The sequence below is a fragment of the Bubalus bubalis genome, chromosome 3 (assembly GCF_019923935.1).
Source record: "Bubalus bubalis isolate 160015118507 breed Murrah chromosome 3, NDDB_SH_1, whole genome shotgun sequence".
In the NCBI taxonomy this organism is placed as follows: domain Eukaryota; kingdom Metazoa; phylum Chordata; class Mammalia; order Artiodactyla; family Bovidae; genus Bubalus; species Bubalus bubalis.
This window is the reverse complement of record NC_059159.1, coordinates 135,091,593-135,104,338: the sequence shown is the minus strand read 5'-3', so window position 1 is coordinate 135,104,338 and position 12,746 is coordinate 135,091,593. Positions and strand designations below refer to the sequence as shown.

General features: G+C 45.1%; 1 long non-coding RNA gene across 1 annotated transcript; it reads right to left on the bottom strand.

The window, feature by feature from the left end:
• Positions 1-5,976: 5,976 nt before the first annotated feature.
• On the bottom strand, positions 5,977-11,743 carry LOC123332899. Its single transcript, XR_006550066.2, has 3 exons — positions 11,117-11,743; positions 7,607-7,767; positions 5,977-7,527 (listed from the first exon to the last, which is right to left on the bottom strand). It is a non-coding gene; the product is annotated as an uncharacterized LOC123332899 (long non-coding RNA).
• Positions 11,744-12,746: the final 1,003 nt, after the last annotated feature.

Genomic DNA, 12,746 nt, shown 5'->3' with positions numbered 1-12,746 from the left:
GTGGGAAGGGAGGAACTGAGAATGACTGATCCCTAGTGTTGAAGGAGGTGTGAGGGAACCAGGTAAGGGTCGAAACAGCCTCTGTGGTGACTGGAAAGCAGAAGGAAAGCTGGATGTGCCGAGGGGCCATGTCAGAACACCAGGTTGCTCCTGTTTGGTGGTAATCGTCAGCAACACTTGGCTGCCTGAGTGATGGTCAGGTGGATGGTTGCTGCTGCTAAGTCGCTTCAGTCATGTCCGACTCTGTGCGACCCCATAGATGGCAGCCCACCAGGCTCCCCCGTCCCTGGGATTCTCCAGGCAAGAACACTGGAGTGGGTTGCCATTTCCTTCTCCAATGCATGAAAGTGAAAAGTGAAAGGGAAGTCACTCAGTTGTGTCCAACTCTTAGCGACCCCATGGACTGCAGCCTACCAGGCTCCTCCATCCATGGGATTTTCCAGGCAAGAGTAGTCGTGTCCGACTCTTTGCAACCCCATGGACTATAGCCCACCAGGCTCCTCCATCCATGGAATTTTCTAGGCAAGAGCACTGGAGTGGGTTGCCATTTCCTTCTGCAGGGGATCTTCCCAACCCAGGGATCGAACCCGGGTCTCCCGCATTGTGGGCAGAGGCTTTACTGTCTGAACCACCAGGGACTCCTTTCCTTAAGCATGGGCTGGACCTAATGTTTCTCTTCTAACAGATAGAAAAAAAGCAGAAGATACTAAATTACAAAAGGTGCTGTATCTTTCTTGTGTTTTGCCCTCTCTTAGCAAGCTTGCTTTGTGCAACTGAGTTGCCATGTCCTAAGGACACTCAAGAACCCTACTGAAAAACAAAAACAAAAAGAGGGACTTCCCTTGGAGGTTCGGTGGTTAACACTCCGAGCTTCCACTGCAGGGATTGTGGGTTCCATCCCTGGTTGGAGAACTAAGAGTCCACATGCCGCTTGGCTGACCAAAATGTTTTAAAAAAGGAAAAAGAATAAAGAATTCCTATGGAGAGGGCCACGTGGTTAGGAACAGAGGTCCCTGCCAACCACCCACATGAATGAGCCTGCCTGGTAAGGAAGTGATTTACCTAGGAGGTAGATGCCTCCAGTTCTGCTGAGAATCTTGGCTATAGCCTCCAGAGAGACTTTAAGCCAGGACCACCCCGCTAAGCTGCTCCTGGGTTCCTGACTCTTAGAAACTGATACAGTAATAAATTTGTGTTGTTTTAAGCTACTCATTTTCAGGTAATTGGTTTTGCTGCCATAGATATAGTCACTCACAACTAGGAGCAGAATAAGGATAATAGTATGCTTGCATGTCAGACTTCAGAGATGGAACAGTTGGGGGTTCATGGCAATGGATGTCTGAGGGGATGAAAAGGGTGGACACTAAGGCTGAGAATTCCAAGAAACTGAGGTGTTGGCCAGGTTATCTAAATAGGTACTGAAATTATCCAAATAAAAGCCGAATTCAATTTAAAGACTAGTACTATGGGAGTAACCTGGTGGGTCTAGTGGTTAAGACGTCATGCTTCCACTGCAGGGAGCACAGGTTCGATCCCTGGTCGGGGAACTAAGGTCCCACATGCTGTGTGGTATGTCCCCCCCCCCCAAAAAAAGCAAAAAAAACGAGAGAGAGAGACGGAGAGAAAGAAAAATTAATAAAAAACAACCATGTAGCACAGGACAGCTCTTGAATGAGCAAGGGATGAGGGAAGTTGCTGTCAGTGAGTAGGGGCAGATGGCATGAGCAGGAATCTTTACACAAAAGTGGGGGATTCATGATCTGAAAGCAACACAAGCTAGTGAGGAGAATTCTAGACTTTCTCTGGATTTCAGGTCCTTGTGGTGTGACAGTGTGAGCCCTGCACTTAGGAAAGATTCAGAGATAGCTAGGTGATATTGGGTTGGCCAAAAAGTTCATTTGAGTTTTCCATAAGCTCTTATGGAAAGCCCTAACGAACTTTTTAGCCAACCCAATACCTAAAGCCAAGAAGAATTGGGGATCAACTCAAGCAAGAGGCTAAGAGCATAAATGTAGGAAAGTATGTTAACCATGGCGTGTGGATGCTGAGAGGTACAGTAAACGCTTTGGAAAGAAAGGGAGTAGAGGGGTGTGTGCTAGCATGAGTGTGTGCACGCATGCTGGAGGACTGGGGAGGAAGTGTGGTGAATTAAACCTGAAGCCCACGAAGGAGGATTCAGCCAAGGTTAATTGCCTGGCTCATGAGTTTTCCAGGCTCTCCCTCCAGTGCTTGTCACAGCACTAATTCAATTTATCACTAGTTCATGCCTATCATATGTGCGTAGCTGCAGTCTCACAAACACAGAGACTCTGTATGTTAAACATGGCATTTGGGTCACACTCATTGAAGACCCTAAGATTATTTTCTGAGTTAAAATTAAGCTTGAAGTTTCTTTATTTTTCACACATAAAATATTGTTCCTGCAAAAGTGCAATTGATTCCTCATGTTTTTGGAAAGAATATAGCTAGAAAACAGATCTCTAAAGACAATGCTCCAATTCTGTACAGATAGATAATAAACATTTGTGGCTATGTGGTTGGGTTTTTTTTTGGTTGGAGAGGTTATTCTATTTCTTTTCGTAAAAATTTTTTTAAAATGCACTTTCTATTCCTGAAGATTTCCTATAGAAAATAATTCAGTGGGACTTATTTAGGTTTTGTAAAACAAGTGAAAGCTGCCTAAATATATGCTGATGTAACAGGAAAGTTCTTCTAAATTGGAATTATAAAGATGGTAATTTAAAATCCTACAAAGAATGGTTATATCCTTACAATATACGAAAATGGATATTATTTTAAGGGTAGGAAAATACATAAACTTACAGAAGTTTCTCTAGGCCCCAGATGACAGTTCTGAAAACGAATAAATGAAGATAGGAGATAAGGAAGGGAGGTTACTTGGTGTTCACTTAACATGTGAAAACAGCTAGCACTAAAGAATCCATTGAGCGTTTTCTGAAACCAGAACAATGTAGCATTCTAGATGCTATGACATCATTTTTTAAAAATAGCTGCTTTCACCAACAGATAGCAGTTTATAATGAAAACGTTTTTTCATTTCTTTGGGGAAGAGGGAGGGGAAATCTGGGAGAAAGGGTGACTAGTGATGAAGTGAGATAAATGTCCTAATTGTCCCCAGTCTCCGCGTAAATAGAAATGTAACTGGCGCCAAGCTCAAGGTCACGTGCACATTCTCTCATGAAAATATTAAGCAAAGAGCCTGTTCGATTGTTTGCTGTTAGGACTGGTAAGTCATTAACATGGTGAATTTTATTATCAGCCTGCTTCTAACAGATTAGAAACAGTCAACAAAAAAGAAGACAAAAATTTCCCTGAATGCTTCCATGATGACTTTAATAAAAGGTGGTAAAGATGTGTCTCCAGAGGCATCCTGGGGCCAGGGCTGCGATGCTGAGCATGTGCAGATGGGTGGTACCCACCCAGGGCTGGCCTGAACCTGGTGGGTTGACCATGGCTCCGCTTCCAGAGTCCCTCTGCACCCCACACAGTCTTCTGTCCCTCGGGATATAAAATTTCATTGCTTTCAGTCACAGAGAAATCTTGTTGCCCATGGTGTGCTGGGAAAGTTGGCTCTTGAGAAAGTTTCAGCAGCATAAATGGAAGATTTTCAAGTTTCCCAAAGGGAAATGAGTTGGGAAGAGTTGTGTACAATGGCCTCTTGGGAGCCAGACTGTGGACAGGCTCCAGGACACGCCACCTGCTGCGCCCACTCCACCCCCAGACACCCCTTCCTGCCAGATGCAGCTCTGAGTCCATGATCAGGGTCTTATTTATAAGACTAGAACTCCCTTCAAAATATAAGTCTCTCTGAAAAAGCTGGGAGTATGTTCTCCTCTTCTTCCTCCCCTTCTTCCTTCTCCTTCTTTCACCTTCTATTCCTCTTTCTTTCTTCTCTTTCAGAAACTTTCCACAACAACCCTCCTGCACATTGTACCAGATCCTAGGATACAAAGACTAACCAGGATTCACCGGTGACAGTAGGAACCTGTGGTTTAGCTGATGGAGAGCGATGGAAGAAAGCTTTCAACCTTTACCTCTTCAGTAATAGAAGGTGGCACAGGGCACAGTTGGACGCAGAGGATAGTGGTTGATTCTATGCAATACAGGAGTGAATATATAAGGAAAGGCCCAGGAAGATGCTGGCATTGGACTGCAATCATCAGAATTGTCCACGTTTGAATCTGTGTTTGAGACTGAATTCAGGTCAAGTAAAGGCCAAACAGGCTTCCCTGGTGGCACAAGTGGTAAAGAATCTGCCTGCAATGCAGGAGACACAGGTTTGATCCCTGGTCTGGAGAGATTTCACCAGCCAAGGAGCAACTAAGCCCGTGCACAGCAACTATTGAGCCTGTGCTCTAGAGCCCATGTGCTACAATGACTGAAACCCACACATCAGGAGCCTGTGCTCTGCAACAAGAGAAGCCGCCATAATGAGAGGCCTGAGCACCACGACTGGAGAGTAGACCCCGCTCACCACAGCTAGAAAAAAGCCCGTGCAGCAACGAAGACCAGCACAGCCAAAAAGAAATACATATAAAGAAAGCAGATGTTTAAAAAATAAATAAATAAAATCTGTAAAATGAAAACGCAGGTACTGTGTTTAGTAGAAGAAACTCCTGAATTAGTGGACTTGTGCAGTTTAGACCTGTGTTGTTCAATGCTCTCTGGACTGCCTCAACTAATGTCACAGTATAGGACATAACTGAACATCTTTGGGGAGTTCAATCAGGGAAAGTGAGTAGCCTAAACCATTGCCTGTGCCCTCCAAAAGCCAGGGGCTTGGATATCAGTCGTGTATCGGCAGAGTGGTCACATGTTCTGTGTGCGGCCTGTGTCAGGCAGGCCATGCCAGCTTGGTGAGAGATCATTGGCTATATGTGTAATTGTAAATGCACCATGAAGAAATTTTCTGTAACCAATTCCAGTCATAATTGGATTAGATACTTATTTAGTGCATATTTCAATAAAGTCACAATATTAACTTCCTGTTCAAAGGGACAAAACTGCTTTGTAGCCATCAAATGACACTACATTAAACTGGCAGTGAAGGTTGCCCACTGGCAGAGTTTTGAGTGTGAAGCCATGGAGTCAGATTCTCTTGCAACAAAGCTTGGAAATTATTAATGCCATTTCATGCAACCTATTACACAAATAGATGTTCTCTGCCTCACCAAAGACAAAATACAGAATATTTGAAATACAGAGCAGGACCTGAGGCTACGGGGCCTTAATATTAACATGTGTGAGTTAATCTTGTAAAACACAATCTAGCATATTAAAATGATGGTGTTAATTTAAGTACTAAAACCTAGACAGCATAATAAAAAGCAGAGACATCACTTTGCAGACCAAGGTCTGTATAGTCAAAACTATGGTTTTTCCAGTAGGCATGTATGGATGTGAGAGTTTGACCCCAAAGAAGGCTGAGTGCCAAAGACTTGATGCATTTGAATTATGGTGCTGGAGAAGACTCTCGAGAGTCCCTTGGACAACAAGGAGATCAAACCAGTCAATCCTAAAGGAAATTAGTCCTGAATATTCATTGCAAGGACTGATGCTCAAACTGAAGCTCCAATACTTTGGCAACCTGATGCGAAGAGCTGACTCATTAGAAAAGACCCTGATTCTGAGAAAGATGGAAGGCAGGAGGAAAATGGGAACAGAGGGTGAGATGGTTGGATGGCATTACCTACTCAATGGGCATGAACTTGGGCAAACTCTGGGAGATGGTGAAGGACAGGGAAGACTAATGTTGCAGTCCATGGGGTTGCAGAGTCAGACATGACTGAGCCACTGAATAAATTGGTTTTGTATTTTGGTTTGGACTCAGTGTATACATTTGCCTTGGCTATATAATAGTATGAGGCATAAAAAATTTATTTCCCTTAGTTTAATATTGCAAATTCCAACTTCTATCTCACCCTTTATATAAAGGTTTTTTTTTTTTTAATTTGAAGTCAGCCATTTTTTAAGTCTTTATTGAATTTGTTACAACTTTGCTTTTGTTTTATGCTTTGGTTTTTTTGGCCTTGAGGCAATGTTGGATCTTAGCTTCTCAACCAGGAGTTGAACCCACATATCCTTCACTGGAAGGCAAAATCTTAACCAATGGATCACCAGGGAAGTCCCACATTTCTGGTTTTTACAGTTTTTCTGATTCCTGAAAACTGAGATTTTAACACGCAGTTAAGATGACTTGTGGGCATCCAGGTTCACTTCTTTGTGAATGTTTTCTCCTTCCCTAGTGCTTATCTGCTATCCCCAGAAGCAGTGGCTTTCAGTTTCCCGTAGTGATTGTTTAGATAAAGCACTTAGAAATGCCTCTAGGCTGCAAGCAGCAGAGAACCCAACTCCCAGGCACCAGGGAGTTTGGGAAGGCAAGTGTTTTTAGTTGAGGGTGATGTTAAGAAAGTGAAAATGAAAGTGATAGTCACTCAGTCCTGTCCAGCTGTTTGTGACCCCATGGACTGTAGCCCGCCAGGCTCCTCTGTCCATGGGATTTTCCAGGCAAGAATATTGGAGTGGGTTGCCATTCCCTTCTCCAGGGGATCTTCCTGACCCAGGGATCAAACCTGAGTTTCCTGCATTGCAGGCAGATTCTTTACTGTTTGAGACACCAGTGAAGCTCCAGGGGAATGTGGACATAGAGGAAAGCCCACGTGAGGACATAGTGGGAAGGCAGCTTTCCCGAAGCCAAGGAGAGCCAACCCTGCCAGCACCTTGATCATGAACTTCCAGCCTCCAGAACTGTGAGAACATAGCTCTCTGCTGTTCAGCCCACTGAGTCTATGGTATTTTGTTACAGCAGCCAAAGTAGACTAACCCTGAGCCCTGGGCCCCTGAGTAAGTAGGGGCTGGTTAGACCACTGGGTTGCTGGAGGGCATTGTAAACAGAGGGAAAAAATAAATAAATAGAGGAAAGAGCATCTGGTTGAATCCTCATAGCAACAGATAAAAGTTTCATAATCTAATCTACAATAATGGTTAGAAGTGTGGGCCCTGGAGTCAAAACAGTGGGACTCAATCTTGGGAAAGTTACTTGACTCGGTTTTCTTTTTTAAAAATACAATTTTATTTATTTGTTTATGGCTGTGCTGGGTCTTCGTTGCTGCAAGCAGGCTTTTCTCTAGTCGCAGCGAGCGGGGCGGTTACTCTATAGTTGCAGTGCTCAGGCTTCTCATCTCAGTGGCTTTTCTCGTGGCACACAGGCTCTAGGGCCTGCGGGCTCAGCAGCTGTGGCTTGCTGGCTCCAGAGCTCAGGCTCAGTAGCCGTAGCACACTGGCTTAGCTGTCCCATGGCATGTGGGATCTTCCTGGACCAGGGATTGAACCCGTGTCTCCTGCATTGGCAGGTGGATTCTTTACCACTGAGCCCCCAGAAAGCCCACGTGACTGTTTTCAAATCTATCAAGTGCAGTTAATAATAGATTCCATGGTAGGGTTGTTGGAGGGAGGGTTCAAGCGCTTCACTGTAAAGTATGTGACTGGCACATACTGCTGGAATTGCTAAAAATAAAAATGTTAGAAGTTGCTTCTTATCTGAGAATAACTCATAGCCTCAAAGTTTTGTTGGAATGTTACCTACAGTGGCAAGTCTTCGCTGGTTCCACTCCAACCTGCGTAAAATCATTTTTTTCCCCCTTATTGGGAAGTAAGACCATCTGTTTCTCAAATCTGTATTTTCCATGTCGTGTTACTGAGGGTTTGGATTCTGTCCTAACGTCTTCTGCTATAGGCCATGGAAACCTATCATTTGAAAAACAGAAGTAAAATTAGGCTTTTGGGGAGTGAGGACTGGCTGTTGTTATTCAGTCGCTCAGTCGTGTCCGACTCTTTATGATCTGATGGACTGCAACATGCCAGGCTTCCCTGACTGTCACTATCTCCCAGAGTTTCCTCGAACTCATGTCCATTGAGTTGGTGATGCCATCCAACCGTCTCATGCATAGAAACCATGATAGTTTGCGGGAGCTGGACAAGAAAAGGGGACTCTAGCTCTGAGGGGGAGTTGCATCCCCTCTTCCTGAGCTCTCATGGTCTAGGAAGTGCCAGGGACCTGGAAAGGAGTCACTCTGGGGATACCACTAACTTTCAAGAGCAGGAGGGCACTTGGAGAAGGTACCGCCCTGTGACACCAGGAGATTCAGAAGCTGATAGATGAACAGAAATCCAACAGGAAGGTGGTGCTGATGGGTGGTGATCCAGGCTGGAGTGCTTTCACGTCTCCAAATCTGGGACTCCAGGGACTGGACAGCATGCTATACATTCACCACACCACTGTACATACTAAATCGCTTCAGAGTTGTCTGATTCTGAGACCCCATGCACTGTAGCCTGCCAGGCCCATCTGTCCATGGGATTCTCCAGGCAAGAATACTGGAGTGGGTTGCCATTTCCTTCTCCAGGGCATCTTCCTGACCCAGGGATAGGGATGTCACCCACAGTCATTCTCATTCAGGCATTCAAAGATATATTAGGAAGGAGGATGTTATTCATCAGATTTTTTTTTTACATCTGTCTTTTGTATCTATGCTCGGCAAGGTAGTGAATAAATCATGGGCTTTCATTCATTCTTTCAACATGAATTTGTGGAGCAGGATCCCAAGTATTCACTGTCTAAGGGTCAGCAGGTCCATCTCTGTGCATTTCAGTTTACACGTGTATCAACAGAGGACAATAACACCTGTTACCAGGTTGACATAAAGTTAAAAGAGGGTGAGGACATGAAAACTTGGCACATACTAATGTCACTTAACACGCTCCCCCACCCCCCAGTCAGCACTGTGACAGTTGATTATTTTACTTCTCTGTTGCAGTGCTGGGGAGGCAATGGGGGAGCTTCTCAAATGTTGATACCACAACTTGGTTCATTCAGTTACTGTGAAACAGGAAGAGGAAGACTTCCCTGGGTGGGGTCTTTTCCAGGCCTGGCACATTATCAGTTGCTTTGGTCTCTGGAATGAATGTGACATTTTAATAATGCAGGAAAGGTTAGATACATCCTAGAACTTTTCTAGTTCCGGCCATGGTCTCTTGCTGTACATTGAGAAAAGAAAGTTCCCAGCAAAATGGATTATGTTGTTTTGACATAAATTATCTTATCAGTTAGGATTAGGTTCACTTGCATAAAGTAGAAAGACTCCTCACCCCCCTCCTCTAATTTAGTCTTCAATAAGATAACATTTATTTTTCATGTAAAAGAATAGAGTTAGGCATTCTAGGACTTCTAGGACAGCTTCACAAAACCATCAGAGACTCATGCCCCTTCCATCTCTACCTGTAGGGTGGCCTCTTGCTCCACAGTGGCTGCTAATGCTCCAGTCATCACATCCATATTCCAGGCAGCAAGATGGAAGAATAGGGAGAAGATAAGAACATCCTCTCCCTTTTAAAAAGTCCCACATTTCTTCAGTGGGAAATTAGACACACAGCCACGCCTCTGTAAGACAATCTGGAAAATGAAGCCTCTAGGGTGGGCAGTATGTGCTCAGCTAAAAACTAGAATTCTAACACAAAGGTGGAAAGGGAGGTGGGAGGTTTAAGGGGGGCAAACTGCCATTGCTCTCATCTCTTTCATTCTGGAGAAGACACATAGCTAGCTGTTTTTCCCTTCTGTGTTTCTCCCACCCTACACAGAAACTGTCATTAATAACTGAGGGAAACAGAAGTGATGATGCTACTGTGCTTCATCCTGGGCCAAAAGGAAAGAAGAAATGGGATCATTCTTCCACCTACACGCTCATGCTCTTCTCACATGTTGTTTCATTCTCTTTCTTTCTTCCACCATCTATATGCACAGAACTCATGTTAAAACTGCTCTTTGGGCATAAGGCTAAGTGAAATAAAGTCAGACAGAGGAAGACAAGTACTGTTTGATATCACTTATATGTGGAATCTAACAAATACAACAAACTAGTGAATAAAACTAACAATAAGCAGACTCATAGATATGGAGAACAAATTAGTGGTTGTCAGTGGGGAGAGGGTAGGAGGAGGCACAACCTTGGGGCAGGGGCCAAAAAAAAAATAGGGTTACTATGGGATTAGATGACATCATGTGTGTGCAACTATTGAAAATTGTAAAGCACTATAAACTTTAAAGAATTTTTCATTCAATTAAAACAAATAAAAAACAAATAAAAATCACCCTCTGAGGGGACCTCCCTGGTGGTCTAGTGCCTAAGACTCTGAGCGCCCAATGCAGATGGTTTGGGTTTGATCCCTGGTCAGGGAACTAGATCTCACATGCTATAGAGTGGCCAAAAAAATCTTTAAAAAAAAGGGGGCGGGGGTGGTGCATAAAGAGAAAATATCAAGATTTTAAATAAAGACAAGATATCCGTGTTAGTGATTTTTTTCTTTGGTTTGGGTCTGGCACTGCTATCCTCTCATTATACCCCTGGGGAAGGGCCACATTGCAGACTGTAACTCAAAAGAGCCCAGCATTTATTCTGGTAAATGGTTGAGAGGGAACTTGAGCCCAGAACCCCAACTCTCTGTGCTTCTTTTCATAAGACTTCAGGCAACTGCTTGGTTTTGTGGAACCAGTGTCTAATTGAGGAGCAGGACACTCTACCTTCTTCAAAGGCAGCTGGGACCCTAAGCCTCTGAACTAACTCCTTTTCAGAAGGGCCAGGCAGCAAGGAGATCAAACCAGTCAATCCCAAAGGAAATCAACCCTGAATATTCATTGGAAGGGGACTGATGCTGAAGCTCCAATACTTTGGCCACCTGATGCAAAGCGCTGACTCATCAGAAAAGACCCTGACTCTGGGAAAGATTGAAGGCAAGAGAAGGGGGCGACAAAGTATGAGATGGGTGGATGGCATCACGAATTTAATGGAGATGAGTTTGAACAAACTCCCGATGATAGTGAAGGACAGGGAAGCCTGGCGTGCTGCAGTCTATGGGGTCTCAAAGAGTGGGACATGACTGAGAGACTGAACAACTGGAGATAACTCATGGAGTGACCCTGAGAGCACAAGTCACCACTAAGCCTCAAATCATCTGGTTGGGAGGAATGGGGTCAGGTGACATGAGCCAAAAAGAGACTTCAGCTTGAATGACAAACATGCTGAGGAAGAATTAGCCTGACCTGGAGTCCTTAAGGTTCAATGGACAGGAGTCCGAGCAAGCTCCGGGAGATGGTGAAGGACAGGGAGGCTTGGCGTGCTGCAGTCCGTGGAGCAGCTGAATTGAGTTCTTAAAGGCGCAGAACCTTTCCTTTAAATCTCTCAGCAGCAGAGCGGTTTGCGCAGGACCAAAGGCTGATATCAGTTAAAGTAAAAACAAACCAAAGAATCCATTCAGAGAGCTAGGGCTTTGTACGAACTCGGTGGAGGCTTTTCCACGCTGTATTTTTTTTTTTTTTTTTTTGCAAACGGGCCTCTAGGTTTGCAGGCTGACTGAAGGAGGAGAGGCCGGTGGATGGGCGGCTGGAAAGCGTACGAGATGGTTGCAGAGATCCGTTTTCTCCTGGAGCGCGGACGGGGGTAGATGTGGTCTCGGCTGGAGCAAGGCGCCAGGGTGGCCACGCCTGCATCCCGCCTCAAGGATGCAAGCGCACTGCCACCTACAGAGCTAGGGAGGGAACTCAGCCTCCCGCCCTGCCCTTTCCTATGGCCGGGGTGCCCAGCGTCGGGTGGAGTTCGGATTCCTGCAGAGGACTCCCCGTTCATTACCATAACAAAGGCTTCCTCTCCCCTTGGGCAGTGAAAGTGAAAGTGAAGTATCTCAGTCGTGTCCGACTCTTTCTGAACCCGTGGACTGTAGCCTACCAGGCTCCTCCGTCCATGGGATTCTCCAGGCAAGAATACTGGAGTGGGTTGCCATTTCCTTCTCCAGGGGATCTTCCCGACCCAGGGATCGAACCTGGGCCTCCTGAATTGGAGGCAGACGCTTTAACCTCTGAGCCACCAAGGAACCCTTTGGGCAGTTAGTTCAGTTCAGTTCAGTCCCTCAGTCGTGTCCTACTCTTTGCGACCTCATGAATCGCAGCAGCCAGGCCTCCCTGTCCATCACCAACTCCCGGAGTTCACTCAGACTCACCTCCATCGAGTCAGTGATGCCATCCAGCCATCTCATCCTCTGTCTCCTCCTGCCCCCAATCCCTCCCAGCATCAGAGTCTTTTCCAATGAGTCAACTCTTCGAATGAGGTGGCCAAAGTACTGGAGTTTCAGCTTTAGCATCATTCCTTCCAAAGAAATCCCAGGGCTGATCTCCTTCAGAATGGACTGGTTGGATCTCCTTGCAGTCCAAGGGACTCTCAAGAGTCTTCTCCAACACCACAGTTCAAAAACATCAATTCTTCAGTGCTCAGCTTTCTTCACAGTCCAACTCTCACATCCATACATGACCACAGGAAAAACCATAGCCTTGACAAGCTAAAAGCCAGGTCTCACTTTGGCCATCTTACCGAGCTAACCGTATCTCCCATCTCAGCAGAGGCGCTGCACTTTGCTGTTGTTGTTTTAATTTATTATTATTATTAATTTATTTTTTAAAATTTTATTGGAGTAGAGTTGATTTACAATGTTGTGTTAGTTTCAGGTGTGCAGCTAAGTGAATCAGTTATATATTTACATGCATACATGCTAAATCGCTTCAGTCGTTTCCGACTCTTTGCAACCCCATGAACTGTAGCCCGCCAGGCCCCTCTGTCCATGAGATTCTCAAGGCAAGAATATTGGAATGGGTTGACATGCCCTCTTCCAGGGGATCTTCC